Source organism: Balaenoptera ricei, chromosome 11, assembly GCF_028023285.1.
Source record: "Balaenoptera ricei isolate mBalRic1 chromosome 11, mBalRic1.hap2, whole genome shotgun sequence".
Classification (NCBI taxonomy): Eukaryota; Metazoa; Chordata; class Mammalia; order Artiodactyla; family Balaenopteridae; genus Balaenoptera; species Balaenoptera ricei.
Genome location: NC_082649.1, coordinates 87,994,165 through 88,018,151, shown reverse-complemented (window position 1 = coordinate 88,018,151; position 23,987 = coordinate 87,994,165). Strand labels below are relative to the sequence as shown.

Sequence of the window (23,987 nt, the reverse complement as noted above, 5' to 3'; positions counted from 1 at the left end):
CCGCCGCGCCTCTGGGCTCTGCCCCACGCCGGGCCAGCCGCCGCCGCTGCCGCCGCCGCTGCCGCCGCCGCTGCCGCCGCCGCCGCCGCCGCGGAGCCCCCTCCCCTCCGCCGGAGCGCGCCGCGTGGCCGCCGCCGCCAGCCCCGCCGAGGCATCCCGCGCCGCCCGGGCCGGGCTGGGCTGGGGGCGCCGCCGCCGCATCTGCGGGGCCGGGAGGCGGCCGGGAGGGAGGCAGGGCCCAGGACGCGAGGTGGCGGCAGGTCGCGTTTGGCCCCAGGTAACGGGGGTCCGGCGGCGGTGCCCGGCGCCCGCCCTGGGGTCACTGAGGTGGCCGTGCGCGGGGGGAGGTTGCCTGGGATGGCAGGGTCGGGAGGCCTAGGGGCGTGGGGGCGGGGTGTGGGACCGGAGGATCTGGGATGAGCCCTCTGCCCGCAAGCTCATAGTAATTCAGTCATCGTCGTGATCACAGCCTCGTAACCTCTAGTATTCAGGTCAGCACTGATGTGGGTGGCAGTGTTCTGGGGAGCTTTACGCCCTCAGCGTTCACAGTAATGACAAAGTTGGTTCTATACTTAAACCCGCTTTATATCTGAGGAAGCAGAGGCTTGGAGGTCAGGGGAGTTGAGAGCCGGTAAGTGGTAGAGCTGAGATTCAAATTTCACTCGGTCTGATTTCCACGGCTGGACTCACAGCGACCCTGAAGCATACCCTGCTCTCTGCCCCTTTCGTGGTCCCAGTGAAGGCATCTGTCAGGGAGAAGAAATTCAGCATTTTCCCTTGATTTCGAAGGTGAATCCCATGTCACCTTCCTCCCAGGCTGTCAATTTTCTGGGTAAGCCTGAAAGGGCAGCCCCTGTTCTGAACTTCAGACGCACCAAGTTCTCTCTAGGCTTTGCGTGTGCTGTTCCCTCTGCCTGGACCAGCCCCTCAACTGGCTCCGCAGCCTCTGGGCCACTCTTCTGACCAGTCTAGCTAACTCTGTACCATTGCCCATTCATTTCCTTCTTAGCACTTAATATTTACTATTATGTATTTTTATTGCTTTTGGAGATCCTGTCCTTTCAACTGATCTCTAAGCTCCAGGAAGGCAAGGGACTGTGTCTGGTTTTTCCTAACACTGTATCCCCAATTCCTAGGATGGAGAAGCCAGACTTAAGAAATATGTTCTTTCTCAGGTACACTCATTTTTTGCTTTGTTTTATGCAGAATATTATTTATTGGCATGGCAGGCCCTTTGATGGGCATTTTTAGGATGACACAAGATCATAGAAAGACTTGTCAGGCTGAGGAGTCTAAACTTTAGTCTATAGGCAGTCAGGAGCCCTTGGAGGTTTCTGAGGAAAGTGCTGTGATTAGAAAACTACTGATGTGCGTCAGGAAGATTATTTTGACAGTAGTGCTTAAGAGGAATGACAGAGCAGAGTCTGGAAGTCTAGTCCAGAGCCTTAGCCTTTAATGTGCACAGAAATCACTGGGGATCCTGATTCAGTAGGTCTGGATGTGGCTGGAGATGCTGGCTTTCTAATAATTTCCTAGGTGACACTAATGCCTCTGGTCTACAGACCACACTTGGAATAGCAAGGACCTTGAGGGCATTTGGACATTTTGTAAAACTCTAAGTGATGGCCAATGAGGGCCTGACTTAGGGCCCCTAAGTGGCCAGGGACAAGTGGCTGACCAGGCAAGTCTACAGATATTTGTTGACAGAAAAGAGAAGTAGATTTTGGAGGGTATTTTGGTCAGGAATTGCATTTTGATAATAGTAGCTCAAAAATGTACATGAGTTTATTTTCTTCATAAAACAAGAAGTCTGGAGGTTAATGACATTGAGTTATTGGCTGAAAGTCTGAGTCTCTGAAAATCTTTTAGCCCTTTCCTCATGATCAGTAGTAAGTAGGCTGCTGACACCCCAGCCATTCCCTCAGCATTCCAGGCAGAAAGACAGAAAAGAAAAGAAGAGCAAAAGTGTCCTTGCCATCTAAGTGGGCCTCCTCTGAGGAGTTTTCTAGAAGGCCTATATGATAACAGACACATATTCATTGGGTACCACTATCAGCAAAGGATATTGGGGAGTGATTTCTTACTTTGATATTTTAGAGCCAGGCACATAGCCACAGACAGTGAGTTCCAGCCTTGATGTGGACCTTAGCACTTGGGCTGCTTCTGCCCAGAGGAAGGGATGCCTTCTTTTAACGCACACACAGACACCAACTCTGGTTCCTTTATGACAGTGTTAAGGGCAGCCTGTGTTCGCTCAGCACTTGCTATGTGCCAGGCGGTGTGCTGAATACTTGACATGTGTTATCTCGTTTCATCATTCTAAGGGCCTTAATGGGGTGGGTATTGTTACAATTTCCATTTTGCAGATGAGGCAGAGAGGTTAATTTGTTCAGGCTTTCACCACAAGTAAGTGTGAGAGCTGGGATTGCAAGGCGGAAAGTCTGACTCTAGAGCCCACGCTCATAACCACCATACGTATTGCCCCTTCACCATAACTGCAAAAAAAGGTGCTACCTTTCTAAAAGCAAACAACCAAACACTACTGATATTCACAGAATTAAAGCTGCTTCAAAGAGGGGAGAGATTTTCAAAACCATCTCATCCAGTGCTTTCATTTTGTGAACATGGCTGAGTGGGCAGTAGAATCCAGGTCTTCTCACTCCTAGGTCAGTACCCTTCCCACTTAGATGAAATCTTCATATTATTTGTTCTAATGACCACTTGACATTTCGCTTAACCTCTTGGAATCTCAAATGTTCCCATTTACAAAAGGAGAAATTGGACCAAATGATTTCAGAGGGTCCTCACCTCTGAGGTTTAGTTTGTATGTGAGAAAATGAAAGGTAAATGGTTATACAATCCCGAATGGGGAGAGATTTATTCTGCATAAAAGGACCCAAAAGGAGAGACATTAGTTCCTTATGATTTAGGTTTCTCTATGTTTTCTACTTCTCTCCATCGCTCAGTATGCTTCTCTTTGGGATTTGGGATTTGGTTTAGTCATCTTCTCAGGATCAAATAGCAGAAGCAGCAATAGAAAATATATAAATCATGGCTCTCACAGCAGTTATATACCTGCTTCTTTAATTGTCACCATTTGTTCAGAAGATTAATACTTAAGGAAAAACTATTAACATTTCATTGCCAGAATCAACTTATTTTCCCTTTATTGTTTCTAGGAAGCTTCACTGAAGAATTTGAAATAGTTTCTTAGGCACCAATTTGAGTGCTAGCGTCTCAAAGCATAACAGCTCCGTGGGATTCTTCCCTCTAAGAAAAATTGCTTCCTTTTGCACATAGATAGAAAAGTTGGGGTTTCCACCCCAAATTAGTTCTGTTACTTCTTTGCTGCACATGTAGGTGATGTGAACGGTAATGGAAGTCTGCCGTTTGGAAGACCGGTTTACAGACCTTGACCTTGACTGACGGATTCAGTCAAGGGCACGGTCCCCATAATCACGGGAGCCAGTTTGGCTGATGTCTCCTGTCCAGCCTCAGGCTTCTGGTTAGTCATCTGCCAATGGGCATGTTGAGCATCAAGTTAGAGAAGGTTGGTTTGACTTAGTCTCATCCCAACTCTTAGAAAACATGAGCCAAAATCTATGTCCAATGGATGCTGAGTTATCCAAGGATATTACTCAGATTGGCCTCTCCATGGGAGGGAGTCATAACTTCAGGACTGCAAATGGACTTGGAGTTAAATATACCTTAGTTCATATCCAAGTCCCATCAATTACTAACATGTATCCTTAGCCAAGTCCTTTACCTTCTCTGAACCTCTGAACCTCAAAGGCCTTTTGCAAGGAAGATTCCATTAAATTCAATCCATTTACAAAAAAGAGTGTAACACAAGGTGTGCACCCAGGTGGTGTGTAATAAATGGTAAATACATTTTTTGCTTTTACTAGGCTATAAATACCTTGGCTAACCATGGCTTGACTGACTTTTATATTCTCAACCTAGCTTAGGAGGATGCCACACACACACACACACACACACACACACACACATACACACATGTGTATATATTTATATGTCTCAATATTTGTGTGGCAGGTGTGAATGTCAGTCTATAAAATCAAGGGTGCCAGAAATATAACTGCTTCGTAGAAACTTAATTTCTGACTGAGTTGCCATTTTGCATGGATGGTGAAGAAAAACATGTAACCTTGGTGCTTCTGGGGTTTCATCATGGACCTTTGCTTCTTTGGGATGTGCCGTAATTCCAGGCCAGTGCCCAGATTGCCCAGCACGCAGTCATTCAGGGTAGTGTGTGCATGTGTATGGGAGGTCAGTGATGTTCGGTCAGTTGTTGCCATGTTGTTTCTGTCCTTATAAGCCATTGTGGTTTGGTGATTCTTAGCTGCCTCATGCCAGACTTGGGGTGTGAGAATCGGGGCTGAGGATGTGTATCGTATTACATGCTTCTCAGCACTATGTCTGGGAAGCCCGGTGCAGATCCCCTCTCTCTCAGTACCCTCTCGCTCCTCCCTTCTGCCTTCATCTCTGGGGACTGCCTGTCTACTCCGGCATTGGGGAATACCGTTCTTTCTTGTTCTTCTGGATAGTGTAATTGGTCAGTTCTCCTGGGAATCGGTGGTCCCAGAATTTAGGTGTTTGGGAGAACAAAAGTCAGGAAGCTACCTTCTGTAAACCTCTGCTTGGCGAGGAAGCCTGGACCCTGCCATCTGCTTCAGTGTGGGGAAGGAAAGGGAAAAACAGGGAGAAAAATTATCAGGTCATGTCTCAAAATATTGTCCTTGCTGTATATATTTATTGAATGAATGACTGAATATGTCATTTATGTGTACATGCATGGCATACTGTCACACTTCTAATAAGCAAAATATGGTTTAATGAAAACTCTTTTAACAGTTTTCTCCATGTGCAAAAAAATGAAGTTGGACCCTTACCTCACAAATATAATATACAAAAATTAACTCAAAATGGATCATAGACATAAATGTAAGGGCTAAAACTGTAAAACTTAGAAGAAAACATAGTGAATTTTCATAACTTTAGATTAGGCAATCGTTTCTTAGATATGACACCAAAAGGATGAGCAAAAAATGGAAAAGATAGATAAATTGGATTTTATTAAATTTTTAAAGTTTGCACTTAAAGGAACACCTTCAAGAAAGTGAAAAGACAACCTACAGAATGCGAGAAGATATTTTCAAGTTATATTATCTGATGAGGGAATTGTATCCAGAATATATAAAGAATGCCTATGAATCAACAGTAAAAAGCCAAACAGTCCAATTTAAGATTGGGCAAAGGATTTGAATAGGCATTTCTTCAAAAAGATATACAAATGGCCAATAAATACATGGAAAGATGCTTACCATCGTTAATCATTAGAAAGATGCAAATCAAAACCATAGTGAGATACCACTTCACACCTAGTGGGATGGCTGTTATCAAAAAAGTAGACAATAGCAAGTGTTGACGATGATATGGAGAAATTAGAACCTCATACAATGCTGGTGTATAAATATAAAACGATGCAGCTGTTTTGGAAAATGTTAGGAAATTTCTCATAAGTTAAACATACAGTTACCTATGACCCAGCACTATATACCAGCACTATATACCACTCCTAGGTATATACCAAGAGAAATAAAAACATGTCCACGCAAAATTTGTACACAGATGTATATAACAGCATTTCTCATACTAGCCAAGGGGGGAACAATCCAATTGTCTGTCAGTGGATGAGTGGATAAACAAAATGTGAATTCTCCACGTAGTGGAATATTACACACTCATAAAAGGGGATGAAGTATTGACATATGCTGTGACATGGACGAACCTTGAAAACATTATGCTAAGTGGAAGAAGTCAAATGCAAAAGGCCATGTATTGTACGCTTCCATTTCTATAAAATGACCAGAGTTGGCAAATCTATGGAGACAGAAAGCAGATTAGTAGTTGCCAGGGACTTGGGGTAGAGGGGATTGAAGAGTGACTGCAAATGGGTATTGGGGCATTTGTTTTGGGGGTGATGAAGTTGTTCTAAAATTAGGTAGTGATGATAGTTGCCCAACTCTGAATGTCCAAAGCAAATAACGTAATTGTGAAAAAAAAAACCCATATTTCATATTAAAGTCAGGTCACCTCTGTAACCTTAGGAAGTATCCTTATCAAAAGAGTGCTGCCGGCCTAGAAAGTGACATGGACTCCTCATTGCTTCCTGAGTGAATGTAAGCCTTTAAGGTGTGAACTCTTGGGCCCTTCCCTGGGTTTGGTCACAGAAATCAGTATGTCTTGCCATATGGTTATGTGTACAAGGGTTGTGTCTTTGGTTTGCTTCAGTATTTACATGCTTTGATGCCAAAATGAACTTGGGAGGAGGGATTAAGAAATTCTTATTCAGTTAGTAGCTTTACAGTACAGTGTCTACCCATTGAGAAAGATTTTTTTTTTTTCAGATCCATTAGTACACCACGGTGTTTTGCATACACTGTCTAATTTACTTCTACAAAACCCTGTACCCCCATTTTACAGATGAGGAACCTTGAGTCTTATGTTAATTACAGCAGTTAATTACATAGTCTATAGTGGTAAAGCAAGGTTAAAGTCTGGTCTACCTGGCCTGAAAGCCTGAATTCTTAATAAGTACACATACAGGGCTGCGTTGACTAATACATAATTGAGGGGAAAAAAACCTATCAATATCTTATAAATAAATACTAAACTGAAGGTTGTATTACTTGGTGCAGAATTGAGAAAAACCATTATGCTGTAGGCGGTATTTTAATCGTTTGAAAATGAACACTTCTAACATTTAGAAGAAACAAAAATATACACTTGTCACCACTTAAAATCTCATTTTTGATATTTTGGTAGTATATTTTTTTCAAAGAGTTATAGCCATGGCTCCAAGTGAGAAAAAAGCCTTCTTTTATGTGGCCCCTCTCTTTTCTATTATATAATATTTAATAGCCTCTTCGACTCCCTCTAGGGTTAAACCATGTTGTGATCCTAAATTTTGCTTTCGAAAGATGGAATGCAAGTGTCAGGACAACGGTGCTACTGTGGGTGCCAAAGATGATAGGATCAACCCTGTTGCTTAAATGTCCTCTTCCTGTGTATGGAATCATGATATAATTAGTATATATCAGAGCTACTACTTCTATAATCCTCTCCTCCCCCTCCTCTCTTATTTACTCAAAAATCAAATAGTGCATTGATTGTTGTTATTTTCTATTCTAGAGAATTATAGAGACTATAATTTTTAAGATACAGATGTTTGGAGCACATCCTTATATAATGGTCTAAGCTATGGTACTGAGGCCCATAAGACACACCTTTAGGGATGTACCTACTCTTTCTTGATTTTCTGTTTTACCAGTTATCCAATAACTTTCTTGTAATGAAAAATGAAAGTTTAACTCTTTAAAATACCCACCCTCTATACAGGTTCGCATCCACACACATAAATTCTTCCTCCGCCCGCCCCAAGCTTTGCACTGGGTTTTGATTTAGATGAAGTATAGAATCTTTCACTGGCCAGAATTCTTACCACTGTTAGGGAGAGTATCTGCAAAAGTAAAAGGTGGGCTTACCTCAGAGGCAAGGCAGACTGATTTTGATGGTGAAACAAGCCACATAAAAGGTATGGCTTTGGCACATTTCTCCTTAGACTTCCATGTGATTTTAAGAAGGTCTGATTTCAGTGTCACAGACATTATGAGTAAACAGCTACATTTCTCAGAACCACCCCACCCCCCTGCTGCCACCCTTCTGCCACTCTCCTAACAGGCATAGAACTCTAATGAATACAAGTTAGTTAGAGTCAGCTTGGCATCAGTGAGCTGTGGAATTGTAGAATTCCATCCTGTGTAGTATAGTTCACAGCTGAATCAGACATGATAAGTACATTTTGTGAATTGTACACCTTTTTTGTTTTCCTTAGAGCTAATGATTGTGGTTTTTCCTCCCCGTAAAGTGATGTGTGCCTGTAACCCACTCAAACTTTTTGACAGAACCATACAGTTCCACGCACTACAGCCAAACTCATCATCCAATCAAGTGGTTGTATTTTTGTCCTTGGAGACATCTCTCCTGGAACCTTCATTCTCTTCAATCTGATCTGAACAGACATCTGCACGACTGTTGCCCTGGCACTTCCCTTCAACATCATGTTTGTCTCTTCCCTACTTTCCTATGTCAGAGCTCCTGTTTCCTGTAGCCCACATCTTTTTCTTCTTCTTTCCTTCTCTTTCTTTCTTTTTTCATTTCTTTTTATGTGGGGTATATATCTCAGTAAGATTTTACATATCTGAAAATGCACTTCTTTCACCTTCATGCTTGATTGATAGTTTGGCTGGGAATAGAATTCTCCTAGGTTGGAAATAATGGCTAATGATGTTGAGCATCTTCTCATGTGCTTATCTGCCACCTCTGTATCTTCTTTGCCGATAAATCTGTTCAATTTTTTGCCCTTTTTTCATGATACCATTTGTATATATTTTTATTATTGATTTTTGAAAGTTTTAAGAATATATTCTGGAGTCAAGTTCTTTTTCAGATATATGATTCACAGATATTTTCTCTTGGTCTGTGGCTTCTCTTTTTATTCTTTTAATAGTGTCTTTTGACAAGCACAAGATTTTGATTTTCACCAAGTCCAGTTTATCATTTTGAATTATTTTATGAATCTGATTTTGCTGTCATATCTAAGAAATCCTTGCCTAAATCAGGGTCACAAAGATTTTCTTCTGCGTTTTCTTCTAGAGGTTTTATTTTCTTAAAATTTTATGTTTAGTTTTATGTTTCATATTAAGCTAGGTCTTATAAATGGTATGAGGTACAGGAGGTATGGATTGAAGTTCTTTTTTTTTTTTTGCGTATGGATAGCCAATTGTTCCATCCCTCTCTGTTGAAAAACTACTATTGTTCACTCAATTGCCCTTGCATTTTTGTCAAAAATCAATTGTTCATATATATGTGTGTCTATTTCTGGACTCGCTATTCTGTTCAGTTTATCTACGTCTATCTTGAGGGCAATACTACACTGTATTGATTAATGTGGCTTTTCAATAAGCTTTTAAAATCAGGGAGTGTTATTTCTCCAAATTTGTTCTTTTTCAGAATGTTTTGGCTATTCTGAGTTATTAGCATTTATATATAGATCTTAGAATCAGTTTGTCAAATTCTACAAAAAAGCCTGTTGGGATTTTAATTGGGATTGTGTATAGATCAATTTGGGGAGAATTGAAATCTTAACAATACTCCATCTTCCTATACATGATCAAGGTATATTTCTCCATTTATTTAGGTCTTTAATTTCTTTCAGCAATATTTTGTAGTTATCAGTGTACAGTTTTTACACATCTTTCATCACATTTATCCATAAGTATTTCATATTTTTATACTATTATAAATGGCATTTTAAAAAACTTCCATTTCTCATTCTTCAGTCCTAGTATATCAATATATTATTGAGTTTTGTATTGATCTTGTATCCTGAGATTTTGCTAAACTCACTTGTTAATTCTAGTAGCTTTTTGGGGTAAATTCCATCAGGTTTTGTACATAGGTGATTGTGTTGTCTGTGAATAAGGACAGTTATACTTTTTCTTTTCCAATGCTTTTTATTTCTTTTTCTTGCCTTATTGCACTGGCTAGAACCTCAGTACAATGTTAAATAGAAGTGATGCAAATGGTCATCATTAGTCTCTTCCCCCATATTAAAGGAAAAGCATTCAGTTTTTCACCATTAAGCATGATATTAGCTGTAGGTTTTTGTAGATGCCTGTAGATGAGGAAGTTCCCTTCTATCTGTACTTCCCTGAGAGTTTTTTTTTTTTTAATCAGTAATGAATGTTGGATTGGCAAATGCTTTTTCTGCATCTTTTGAGATGATTTACTATTTCAGTTTGTTAAATGATGAATTACATTAATTGACTCCCAAATGTTAAACCAATCTGCATTCCTGTGAGAACCTCTAGTTAGTCATGATGTATTATCCTTTTTATATTCTACTTGCTAAAATTTTGTTTGAGATTTTTGCATCTATATTCATGAAGGTTACTGGTCTCTAATTTTCTCCTCTTGTACTGGTTTGTCTGTTTTTTGTTTCAGAGTGGGGCTTGCCGAATAGAATGAGTTGGAAAGTATTCTCTCCTTTCCAGTTTTTTTTTGTGTAGTTTGTGTAGAAGAAGAATTTATGTAGTTGGTATTATTTTTTCCTTAAATGTTTGGTAGAATTCACGAGTGAAGCCATTTGAGCCTTGAATTTCCTTTGTGGGAAGGTATTTAACTACATATTACATTTCTTTTATAGATATATGGCTATTCAGGTTAGTATCTATTTCTTGAGTAAACTTTGGTAGTTTGTCTTTCAAGGAATTTTTCCATCTCATCAGTGTTAATTCATTTTCAGAGACTTATTAATCAGCCCTTTGTTTTCTTTAGAATTCCCTTGCTATCTGTAGAGTCTGCTTGATACCATCTATCTCATTCCTGATTTTGGTAGTTTGTTTCTTCTCAATTTTTTCCTGAACAGTCTGGCTAGAGGTTTGTCAGTTTTTTAAAATCTCAAAGAACTATATTTTTGTTTCATTAATTTTCTCTGTTGTTTTTCTGTTTTCCACTTTATTGGTTTCTACTCTGATCTTTATTATTTCCTTTCTTTTACTTCATTTGAGTCCAGTTGTCTCTTCCCAGTTTCTTAACATGAAGCTGAGTTCATTGATTTGAGACCACTATTCTAAGCATTCTTATTATAAAATTTTCCCTCAGTACTATTTTAGCAGCCGCCCACAAATTTGATGTGTGTGTTTTCATATTTATTCATTTGAAAATACTTTCTAATTTCCCTTTTGATTGCTTTTTTGAACCATGGGTTATATAGAAGTGTGTTATTTAGCTTATATATATTTAGAGATTCTCAGGGATATTGCTGTTATTAATTTTTAATTTAATTCCATTGTATCAGAGAACATACTCGTGTGACTTGAATTCTATTAAATTTATTGCGAGTTGTTTTATGGCCCAGAATATGGTCTGTCTTACTTAAATGCTCCATGTGTACTTGAAAAGAATGTGTATTGTGTGGTTGTTAAATAGAATGTTCTATAAATGTCCGGCCAAGTCAGTCGATAACGTTGTTGAAATATTTTATACTCTTAGTGATTTTCCGTCTACTTGTTCTATCAGTTATTGAGAGAGGGGTGTTGAAATCTCAGACTCTAATTATGGATTTTCATATTTCTCTTAGCACTTCTAACGGTTTTTTCTTCGTGTATTTTGGAGTTCTGTTATTGTCAGGAGCAACATGTTTAGAATTGCTGTGTCCTCTTGATGAAGTAACTCCTTTATATTATTCATTGACCTTTGTCATTCCTGGTAATATTCTTTGCTCTGAAATTTAATTAGTGTGATAATAATATAGCCACTCCAGTTTTCTTTTGATTAGAAGTGGCACAGTATATCTTTTATCTACTCTTATTTTTTTATTTAAAAAATTATTTCATGGTAGGGTATGCTCATAAAATCAAGCTAAGGATCAATGTAATGTCTAATTTTGCTTACAGTCTATGCCTGGGATTTCAGGATGTCTGCTTGTATGTTTGTGTTTGCGTGTGTACATGGGTGTGTGGTTTCGAATGAATTCTTGAAGTTCTTTTGCTTTCTTAACAGTTTTTCTCATATAGTCTTGGTTCATGGGAGGTGCTCAGTAAATATTTGTTAAGTTGAAAGTTTTTGTGTATTACTTGCAGAAAGAAAAATAGACTTTCTATCCTTTTTACTTTTAACCTGCTTCTGTCCTGTTGCCTTTCTGCTCTTTTTGTTGTTGTTGTTGTTAAGGTTTGTTTTATGTCCAGGATGTAATCTATATTAGTGAACATTATAGAGCATTTGAAAAAAATGTGTATTCTGCTAAAGTGCGGTATATCTCAGTTAGATATTGTTGACTGATTTTGTTGTTCATTTCTTCTTTACCCTTGCTGATGTTCTGTCTCATAGTTCTATCAATTGCTGAGAGTGGAGTGTTGAAGTCTTCAACTATAATTGTGGATTGCCTTTCTCCTTTCTGCTCTTCCAGGGTCTGCTTTGTGTATTTTAAGGCTCTTTTGTTTGGTGCACACATATTTGGAGTCATTACGTCCACCTGGTGGGTTGATCTTTTCATCCTTAGGTAATGTCGTTTGTCTCTAGTAAACTTTGCTCTGAAATCTATTTTTTCTCATATTAGGAGAGCCGCTCTTACTTTTTTTTTTTTAGATTAATATTTACATGGTATATCTTTTTCCATCCTTTTCCTTTCAATTTAACTATGTTGTATTTGAAGTGAGTTTTTTGTATATAGGATATTGTAGGATCACGGGGTTTTTGCTTGTGTCATTGTTTATTGGATCCACTCTGCCTGGTAAAGGTAGAAGCCTCAGCTCCCCTCTTGGCCTTGCTGGCTTGGGTAGGTAGGGTCACAGTCTCTCCCATGGTGTTTGGTTGGTGTAGAGTAGTTCTTGTCTAAAAGTTTTTATCTTGCTTGGCTACTCCTTTCCGTGTCCTTTGGTTAGGGAGAAAGGCTTTTGTTGGGGCTTTTCTTGTCCGTACCCATTGTCATTTCCAGGTTGTCAGCTTTTCCAGCTCCAAATCTGGGATGTACGTGGCCAAAAAAAAAAAAAAAAAAAAGAAGAAGAAGAAGAAAAATCCCAGGGAACTCGCCATCATGTCATTCCTTGGGTCCCAAGGTCCCTAGCTGGTGTGCCACCTTCTTTAAACCTTCTGTTTGTTTCATATATAATGTTTAGGATTTTTCACTGTACTCCGTGAGAAAAACTGAGAAAAGCATTTCTACTCCATTTTGCTGGAAGCATATTTCTTCTCCATTGTCTCTGAAAAGATGTGTTACTGGACATAGAATTCTAAGATGGCATTTTTTAATTTCAGCACTTTGAAGAGATTGCTCCATTATCCTCTTGCTTGTATTATTTCCCGTGAAAAATCTTCTCTAATCCTTATTTTTTTTTCCCTGTTCATGGCGTATCTTTTTCCTGGTATTGAACAATTTGATTATGCTCTGCTTTGGTGTGATTTTCTTCATGTTTTTGGTGTTTGGAGTTCATTGAGATTCTTGGATCTGTTGGTTTGTATCTCGTAAACAGTCCCTCTCTAGAAGCAGATGGTTCAACCAGACTTACAGCAAATGCTAAAACAGCTGTTAATTTGTAGTTGAACTCTGATGTTTACTAGTCCCATATTGTTTATTTAATAAGCATATATAGTCTTTGTACACTTTTTCCACAGTGTTCTGTTTTTAGCATTTGGGAGCATAACTCGAATCCTTCCCTAAGTCAAAGGCCGAGCTCATTTTTCATATGACAGAGAGACGTCTTCAGGGAGGTGAAACTTGTCCTCAAGTGAAGAGTTTGTACATATTAGGAGCACAGGCTTGGAACCAGACTGACTTGGGTTTCAACTCTGTATGTCTTGCTGTGTAATTGTGGGAATGTTCTTTAACCATTTTGAGCCTCCAGTGTGTAAAACGGGGATGATAATTGTTATCTACCTCATAGGGTTGATATGTGGAATAGCTGAGATAAGTAAATGTGGAACATAGTTAAGCAGTCATGAAATTGTAGCTATTATTGCTGTTGGTATTTTTTTTTAAGTAGTCTGTATTTTTTAGTGCAGCTTTAGGTTGACAGTAAAATTGAGAAGAAAGTACAGAGACTTCCATTACTCTTACTACCCCTACATATGCACTTCCTCCCCCACTGTCAAAATCCCACCCAGAGAGGTCCATTTGTTACAATCCATGAACCTACATTGACACATCATTGTCATCCAAAGTCTGTAGTTTACATTAGGATTCAGTCTTGGTGCTGTACATTCATTGGGTTTGGACAAATGTATAATGACACGTATCTACCATTAGAGTACCGTACAGAGTAGTTTCACTGCCCTAAAATTCCTCTTTTCTTCGTCTATTCCTCCCTCCCTCCCTGCTAACTCCTGGCAAATACTGATCCTTTTACCGTCTCCACGTTTTTCCCTTTTCCAGAGTGTCATATAGTCGGAATCATATAGGACGTAGCCTTTTCAGATTGACTTCTGTCACTTAGTAATATGCACTTAAGCTTCCTCATGTCTTTTCATGGCTTGATAGTTCATTTCTTTTTATCCCTGAATAATATTCCAGTTAATGGATGTACCACAGTTCATTTATCCATTCACCTGCTGAAGGACATCTTGGGTGCTTCCAGGTTTTGGCAATTATGAATCAAGTTGCTATAAACATTTATCTGCAGATTTTTGTGTGAACATATTTTCAACTACAATACTTTGGCTAAATATCATATAATATGATTGCTGGATCGTATGGTAAGAGTACGTTTAGTTTTGTAAGAAATCGCCACTGTCTTCCAAAATGGCTGTACCATTTGCATTCCCACCAGCAATGAATGAGAGTTCCTGTTGCTCCACATCTTCATCAGCATTTGGTGTTGTCAGTGTTTTGGATTTTGGCCATTCTAATCAGTGTGTACTCGTATCTTGTTGTTGTTTTGATTCGTAATTCCCTCATGACACGTGATGTTGAGCATATTTTCATACGCTTATTTGCCATCTGTATATTTTCTTTGGTGAGTTGTCTGTTCAGGTCTTTGCCCATTTTTAAATCAGGTTGTTCATTCTCTTATTGTTGAGTTTTAAGAGTTCTTTGTATATTTTGGAACTGTTGGCATTTTAATTTGAATGATCATCGTCTTAAGTGCTTGGACAAAGGCTTTGTTGAGACCTCAACATTCTAGGCTGCAAAACATGAAAAATCTTTTTTTTCATCTTTTGGAAGGAGGTAGAGAAATTATCTTCACCTGAAAAAAATTACAAGATGTTCCCAAAGGAACATCTTGATCCAAAAAGAATTTCCAGCTACCTCTTGGATGTACTGTGACTTCATGGGCCTTCCATGCTGTGACTCTTTCCCCACAAAATTAGCTTGTACCATGTGTTTCTTGATGATTGCCTTACTAAGTAGTGGGAAATGACTGCTCATCACAGCCTTGCCTTTCTTCTGTGTCTTTCTTACATGCATGTCAACAAGGGCCTGTGCTGTAATCAGCAGCAGTGACAGTACACCTGTTAACAAATCACCCCAACTTCCAGAGAACTGGCCTAGATCATTCTGTAAAAAATAGTCACTAATGCTATAGAAGAAAAATATGTCCTGTTGTTAATGAAGGTGGTATTATATTGTCTGATTTCCATCCTTCACCCCTTCACTGTGCATCAATAGATTTATATCATGGGATTCATTTTCATTTTATGCCTTTTATTTATGCCCCAGTTCTTTTGAAAGTAATTTTAATTCTCCCTTTTATGAGAGTGAGGCTCTGTGTCTTTGTAGTTCTATATAAAATAAAGGGAATGATTGTTTTTAATGCAGATTTGAAAGAAATATAATGGATTTCAGCTACAACAATTTCTCCCCATTTAGAGGAGATGAACACCTAGTTAGATGAAGAACGTCATTCCTAGTATAATTTGAATACATCCTGTTTCCATGACAACATGTACTTACCAGCTTGCCTGCAAAAGAAGTGTTTGAATTCTTTCTTTGATAAATTATTTGACCAGACACTGGGGTTCCATTTTTTTAAATTCCAATAATTTCATTCCAGTTTGGGACTATTTAATTTTTGACGTGGGCTGCTTCTGAGGGAAAGAAACCTAAAGACCATTTTGGAGGTAACTTCACCTTCAGAATAAAAGGAAGGGGACTCACAGGGCAAATGTTAATGAGCATGGGAAACGAAGATATTTTTGCAGGTCATAATCATTTTCTCCTCTCTTCCAGTTAAATTAAATCAACAGAGATGATGCAACAACTTATTAAGATGCTATTTGATTTGACAGAGAATGATTCAGTTATTCATTTCCATCTGGACATTATAATCATTAGGCTTGTTTCCTTACTGCTAATGTATGTCTTGCCTTTATGGATGGTTTGTGCCTTCTTACTGCTAAATTTCGATTCTTGCAAAGAGTATGGTCTTATTAATGTTTTTCCCTCAGAATGAAAGATAGGAGATTATTTGCATCATTGACTATGCTTTTGCCACATATGAAAGAAATGATACTGTATTTTATTGACAAGATTATGTTTCATACAATATAAAAGATGACCCTTGGGTATTTTAGGAATGATAGAGAATCAACTCAAAGTTAGGATAATTCAGAGTTTAGTTCTGAGGGATCTAGAAAGTTTTGAAAGGACAAAAATGATTCTTAATTATCTCCAAGATCATTGTCAACATAGTAAATATTTATGACATAAGACACACGTGCAAGGTGATCTGTGGGCTACCATGTTGCTCATAACTCCCACTAGGGACCACATTTTGTAACACACTTTGTGTAAATAATATGTGCATATCCTTCGCTTCCCAGAAAAAGGCACCATCTTACCATAAAAACCAAGAAACTTTTAAAGAAATACCATAACGTGCAAATTAACATTATCTACAGCATATGTAACAAATGAAAATCAACAGGAAAGAAGTAAAAAACTGACAATATCTTTCTTTATTGGGAGCATGCAGTTCCTGCTGATGGTAAGAGATTAAGTGACTGCAAGGTTTCATTGGCCTAAAATGCTGTTTGAAAGCATCTTCGTGATTCCTAATTTAGCACTTTGCACACGGTAGTTATTCTAAGAATTTTATACAATTACAGGTTTTTTTTTTTAGAAAACAAGTAATGTGGTTTCATTTCAAAAATTGCTTATTTTCCTTTTCTAATCGCCCATCAGTTGATAATAGCTTCTCAAATTTTAGACTACTCAGCTCTTAAGAAGTAAATGACTTATAAAACATTTCATGAATGTTTTAATCACACAGGGATTCGTCATCCCAATATTTATTGAGTATCCGCTACACGAGCCATCTGTTCTGTGGAGACCACAAAAGTAGGCTTGCCACCCTCAAGGAACTTAGGCTAATATGGAAAATAAGGTACAGGTGGTCATTTCGTAACATGGCTCATCACCTCCTAATAGTTTGCCGAGGAAGTTGATATGCTCTATATCAGGATTTCTTAAGCCATAGAATGATGTGATAAACATAAAGCTGGGGAAAGCACGATGCCCTTCCTCAGAATACTGGCTTGCAGAATGCTCCCCTTAGTGATATCTGAGCCCTAACTGACAGCGCAAAACGAAATCGTATCCGTAAAGCAGTGAGCTTCTTAGCCGTGAAGAAGTGACCGGCTGGTTGCTGGTCACTCTACCAGCAATACACTCCCACTATACCAGCAGTTTTCAGCCGCTGTGGGGACTGGAGGCCTCCGTGATGGACGTGGCAAGCCACGTGCAACAGCCCGTGCTCCGGGGACGTGCTCCTAGCACGAGCAGCCGCCCCGGTTTGCCGGGGACCGAGGAGGAGTTTTCCAGGACTTTCCGTGCCCCAGTCCTGACCGTCTCAGGCAAACCAGGACAGTCAGTTGCTCTACACATTCTTCTCTAACTCTCCAGAGTGCAAAGGAGCACACCCGTGTTCAAACCAGCACAGGAGGTGTGCGGCTCTCCCTGCCAGGAGCGGTCATCAGGAAACAGCGCCCAGCACTCGGGGGGCATTTTAAGGGCTCTCGCAGAGCCTCGCCTCCAGACAGCTCTGTGAGGCAGGGACTAGCGCGGCACTCACTGTTCTAATGAGAGAAAAGGAGATGCAAAGGGCTTGACTCAGTTTTCCAAAATCACCCAGCTGTTAAGTGTGGGCAGCTCACCTTGCCTCTCTACTGTCCATCTTTTCCTCTCCTTTAAAAACTTCCAAAGACCATGTGGAAGCCCGCTGGCCTTCCTCTTCAGGTCCAGTTTCTTATCTGAGTCATCCTCACCTCTCTGGTTGATTGATTGGCCTGGGGGAGCATTAGTAACTACTCTTTGATAAGGAGTCAGTGGTTTGCAGAGTATATTTATTGCAGGGAGGGGAGGGCACATAGTGGAGACAGACCTTGGTAACAATTTAAATGCCCAACAGTAGGAGTTGCTTTTTAGGAAGACTAATGTGCCATCCCCACAAAGGATACACTGACCCGGGAGAAAGTCTAGAAACTGGGAGATGAATGCACAGACTGTTCCCTTCAATCAGTAGCTGTTGCGTACCCAGTTCATTTACTGAACAGATCCTGGTGATGTGTCATACACATGGCCGGCCGTGGGCACAGCAGAGCAGAACAGGGGCCTGGCCCTCTGGGACCGGATGTTCTGGTGTGGGATGCGCTAGGTCAGTGCGGCTGGGACACGTGCTGGGAAGGAGGTGATCAGGGGTGGAGGCGACTTGCTGTAGAGCGGGAGGCTGCCCAGGAGGCCTGCATGGGAGAAGGGGCAGCTGTGCAGAACAGAGGGGCTGGAGGTTCAGGAGAGGAACCAACAGGGGCCGATGCCTCGACGCTGCCACGGACTTGGAAAGGCAGGAAGGATCCAGAAGATGCTGAGCCCTGGTGGCCACCGGAAGGAGTCTGAGCTTTCTCCCAAGAGCTGTAAGAAGCCAGTGGAGCCCTTTAGACATGGTCAAATGGGTGTTTGGGGACAATTGCTCAGGCTGCTGTCCCACAGCGGGTTGGAGGGGGGCTGGTGCCGGAAGCAGGGAGACTAGTGTGCTTGGCTGGACCTCAGCAGATGAGGCCCGGGAGTGGGTGCTACCCCTGGGAGTAAAGAGGAAGACCATTGCAAGGGCAGGAAGAACAGGGCAAGGACTCTGGGGCTGATGGGTGGACAGGAAGGTGGAAGGTGGGACAGCCAAACCTCAATGCCACAATTTCCAAGCCCAGTGACAGGGAGGACCGCCATCTCCTCATCTCAAGGGCTTTAATAAGTGCTCTTTCCCTTACCCCTCTCTCTTCCACTTGCAACCCTGAACCAGACCTTCAGGGGTCTTTTAGATTCTGTAACATTGCTTGAGCTTTTTCGATGTGCAGCTTGCAAGGTGCCTTAGACATGTTTTCTCATTGCATGCCTCAAAGCAGCAACAAGAGGGAGCTCTTGTTATTTTTGTTCCACAGGAGAAATCTGGAGCTCAGCAAGGTGAATAAAACTTCCCCGGGTCACACAGCTTACCTGGGGCAAGGTCTTGGTTAAGGCAGGATTCAGTCTCACTAAAGCAATCACTCTTACACCACACTACAGTCTCCCCTTACACCCCCAGTGTCCCAGAGGCGTTTCTAGTCTCCCCCACCCCTCCTAGCCTTGCCCTGGGACGGACCAACTGCAGCCCTTGCCTTTGCTGGAAGTGTCTGTCAGAGTCTGTGCCCCTGGCCCGTGCCTCCAGGCCCAGTATCTGGGGAGACAGGTCTGCCATCTAGTGGCCACTGCCTTCCTTTTTCCTCCGAGCTTCTAAAAGAAAGGAAAACGACGGGAGTTTCCACATACAAGACAGGCCTGCATATTTATAGCATCACGCCCTGTAAACAGGAAACTTCTCAGTCTTAGAGAAGGAGCCCAGTAACATAAACATAGCATATTGCCAATGAGTTTCTCCACCCATTCAACAAACACTTAAATAGATATATGTATTGTGTGTGTGTGTGTGTGTGTGTGTGTGTGTGTGTATCAAATATTCATTCCACTGGAAAGTGTGCTTCCTGAAATAGGGATTTCTTTTGTCTGTATTGCTCGCTAATGAATCTCAAGAGCCTAGAACAGTGGCATTTACATAGCAGACATGCAACAAATATTTACTGAAAGTGCAATAAATGACTACTTAACATTTACTACATCTTTACTGTATACCAGGCACTTGATGTGTACGTTTTCTCGTTTAATCCTAATGACATCTCGAGAGGGAGGGACTATCAGGATGCCCATTTCTTTTTTTTTTTTTTTTTTTAATTTTTAATTTTTATTCACTTTTGTGTTGGGTCTTCGTTTCTGTGCGAGGGCTTTCTCTAGTTGCGGCAAGTGGTGGCCACTCTTCATTGCTGTGCGCGGGCCTCTCACTATCGCGGCCCCTCTTGTTGCGGAGCACAGGCTCCAGACGCGCAGGCTCAGTAGTTGTGGCTCACGGGCCTAGTTGCTCCGCGGCATGTGGGATCTTCCCAGACCAGGGCTCGAACCCGTGTGCCCTGCATTAGCAGGCAGATTCTCAACCACTGCGCCACCAGGGAAGCCCCCAGGATGCCCATTTCTTAGATGTGGAGACAGAGGTGCAGAGGGATAAGAAGCTTTCCAGGTTTGGGGGGAAGTGGCTTTTGACTCAGGTGTTCTGACTTTAGAGACCCTGTGTTTCATACTGTGTGGAGTGCCCCTTGTGTGCCAGGCCTCGTGTGCAGAATTGCCACCGTTTAGACAAGCGGTAGAAATACCTCCTGGGGACCACGTGCCATTCCCCTGCCACGTTTTGTCTTTACTGAGTGAAGCTTCCCTTTCCACAGTGCTGTGACAGCAATAAATGGAGTGAATTCAGGAAAGACTGGCTGACCAACGAGTCCCTGTCACTAGCTAGCTCTGTGGCTGTGTCACCTTGTACAGTGGCCCCGAACCTCAGTCAAAGGAGGAGACTGAGTTCGGATCCCTGCCTTCCCTTCCAGCTCCAACATTCTACTGTTCCTGTGACTCCCAGGGAGCCGGATGTGAGTGGAAGACAGAGGACCACTTGTTACTAGGCAACCAGTACCCACCTCACCCATGTTGCCATGGTGATGATGAAAGTCGGGCCGATGGGATTACCAGCTCCTGTTAATTGCATATGAAAGCTGAAGGTCTCTGTCTCTTTCTTGCTTGCTCTCTCCATCTTACTTTCTTGTTCTTCTAGGAACTGTGGAGAGATCTCCTCTCCTCCATCTGCAGTGTCCCTGAGGCAGCCGTAGTGCAATGGAAAGCAACTAGAAATGGAGACTGGCTGTGCCTCTGAGTAGCTGTGTGACCTTGGGCAGGTTACTCGGCTTCTCTGGGCCTCCATTTACCCATTTGGAAAATGAAGGTGTTGGAGTAGTGGTCCCTGTCTAAGGCTCTTCCCGGCTCTCAAATCCTTTTTGATGCCTAGGGAGCATGTCAGGGGAGTAACAGTGTGGTTACTAGGCAACCAGCAGGCACCCTGCCCAAGTTGCCTTGGTGACTGGATGCTGGAAGGGAGGGGAGTAGCTGCTGCAGCTAATTGCTTAATTATTTATGAGTGCCTCAAGTCTTTTTTGTTGCTTTCATTGCTAGGGGCTGTGGGGTCACCTTCTCTTCCTCCCTCCTGCCGCCCCAAGCTGTCTGAGTTGCGTGTTATGCAGTGGGAGAGCACATTGGCCTGGATCTCAAGCTACCCACGTTCTAGTCCTGCCTGTGTTATTTCCTAGAGCTGTGCCCTCGGGTAAGTCACCTCACCTCTCTGGGCCTCAGTTTCTCCATTTGTAATATGATGGGTGTGCGTAGGTAATCTCCCAGTTCCCTTTCTACCCTGAAATTATTGGAATTCCTGCTGCCCAGTTGCAAAGTGGGAAAGATGAGGGGAATTTTCCTCTTTATCGTCTAAGGATGATTCTGAAGAGTGATAACAAGAGTGAAGTCTCTTACACGTTTCAAACGGGAAGGGAACGAAAGTAATGCCCATTGTTCCCTCCTTGCTTCTCACCTTAGTCATGTTGCCTGACTTCTTTTATTAATCTTAAGGTGATTTAAATTTTATATTGTTTGTATATCACCTGCTTCCAAAATAGATTTGAGGGGTTCACGGTATAAGATGCACACGTGCAATTGGATCATTAACATAAAAATAGGAATATATTAACATAAAAATAGTGATGCTTCTTCATTGGTTAATATTGATGTTGTGATTGAACAGCAGATGTAATTTCGAGCATCCTGGAAGCCAAAGCAAAAAGAGAGGGAGGTACATAATTGATATTCAATAAAGACAAATTGCCAGACTGTTCCTAGTTCTAAATGCTGAAAGTAATTTATCATGTGGTGCATACTCTCTTTTAGAAACTGCAGATAAAACTTTTAAAATATCCCTTTCTTGCTGAGAGTATTGTCACAGAACATAAGGAAAAGAAGCTAAACTTGACAGTTTGACTAGTTCTAATCAACAGAAAGCAAAAACTCCCTTTCTACCAATGCCTTAGAATTTTATATAAAGATTAAAGATGTCACTAAGTAAATATAAAATTTCAGAATCAGCCATTATTTATAAATCAATTATATATAAATGTATGTAACCATTTGCATGGTAATTTAGCAATGTAATTTAGCAATTTTAGACACAGGCAAAAATTCTTCTTCTCCAAACTTATTCTGAAATAAACTTGTGCAGATGAGGAAAGACATTAAATATAAAAATGCTTATGGTAGCATTATTTATCAAAGAAAATGACTGCAAACCAAATAAATCTTGAGGGCTATTGAATTAAATTACATTACTTCTTTAGAATGGATTACTTTGCAGTCCTTAAAATGAAGTAGATTTATATGTTTTGATATGAAAGTCTTCAAATATATAATGTCAATTAAGATAAGGAGGTGCAGCAATGGTATAAAATGCTTCTATTTCCTTATAAAAGATATAGGTAGGTATACAATTTATATATGTAGATATATGCCTTTACAGGCATACTTGCACTTTTCTGGAAGGAAACTGTTAACAGTGGTTTCCTCTGGGCAAGAAGATTGATAGCCTTGGGAGGGAAGGAGACTTACTATTCATTTTCTTATTTTTACTATGTGGACCTGTTAGTTTTCCAGTTAGAGAGGCAGTAGAGACTGGCAGTTAGAAGCCTAGACTCTGGAGCCTGAATACGTATGTTCAGATCCTGGCTCTCTCACTAACTGGGTGACCTTGGGGTTAATTTAACTTCTCCACTTCTCATCTATTAAATGTGCTAATAATAGTATCTTCCTCATTGGATTTTGTGAGGATTAAATGAGTTAATAAGGATAAAGTGCTCAGAATAGCTTGAACACTGCCATATATGCATTTTCTGGAAAAAATAAAAGGAGAAATTAACCAACCCCCAAAATGCATCTAACCGAAAGCGCCCCTTGTACCTCAGAGGTGGAAGGGCTTTTAAATATGTCACTGCTTCCAGCATCATACGTTGTATAAAAATTATGTTCGAAGCAGGGATAGCAAAGCAGCGGTTGTGTTTCCATTGTGGTCATTTTATCTGAACTTGAATACCTTTTAGGGAAGGCACCTACCCTGGGATTCATAACAGGTGTTTACCATGCCTGTGAAACCCCCAAACCCATCTAGTTTTGTAGCTCCTCTTCTAGTCCATCGCAGAGATGCTCAGGCTAAGAGCGGAATGTATGCTAGGCCACGGAGAAAATCTTTGAGGAGACAGAACTCTACATCCACAGCTGGTAAAGGCCAGAGAGGCACTATCCAGAAATTCAAGTTTAAGGAGGGTGTCCATGTCCATGCCAGTTATGACATGTGTGTTCACATGCCCTCATGCGTCTCCTTTTCTTTTGAAAGAGAGAATGATAGACACTTGCCAAGGGGTGGTGCTAGGAGGCTCAGGAATCTTAATGGCCCCAGGGGCTTCCTCTGTATTCAAAGGTGCAGAAAGCGGAGGGCTGGGGTCCTGATGCCCAGTTTCCTCCTCCTTCCTTGTGGGTGCTTTGGGGCAAGTGTGGAGACCTTGGGCTGATTTTGGGCACCCTCATTTAAAGTTGGTCATACTCTGGGCACCTGGTGGCTCCTTCAAATCAGCTGAGTTAGGAAACATGCAAAACTGACCTGTAACAACTTCATCCCCCGGTCAGTGGTCCTGGTTGTCTGTCTGACCCTTTCTTTCTGCACTCTTGGGCACTGCAGTCTCTATTCATTTGGCCAGCGGTTCCCTGGGCATCTGTCTCTCACATCCAACTGTGCTTCCATCTGCCCTTCCATCCCTCCACCCCTCCTCCAACCATCTGCCAGCTTTCCCACCCATCCATCAGACTGCTGGTATGTCTGTCCACCCCTCCTCCCCTCCCACCATGTGGGTCTGAGACTCCATCCACTGGACCATCCATCCGTCCATCCCTCCATCTTTCTGTAGCCACCCAT

General features: G+C 41.2%; 1 protein-coding gene across 2 annotated transcripts in view; it reads left to right on the top strand.

Annotated features, from left to right (window-relative positions):
- EIF4E3 (eukaryotic translation initiation factor 4E family member 3) overlaps window positions 1-23,987 on the top strand; it is a 63,286-nt gene that overhangs the window by 505 nt on the left and 38,794 nt on the right. The window contains exon 1 of one of the 2 annotated variants that reach the window (XM_059940186.1): window positions 21,158-21,305. The exons of the other annotated variant lie outside the window; for it this stretch is intronic. The gene's annotated coding sequence lies outside the window, so the exon portion shown is untranslated. Of the gene's footprint in view, window positions 1-21,157; window positions 21,306-23,987 lie in introns of those variants that run through there. 2 annotated transcript variants of the gene reach the window in all.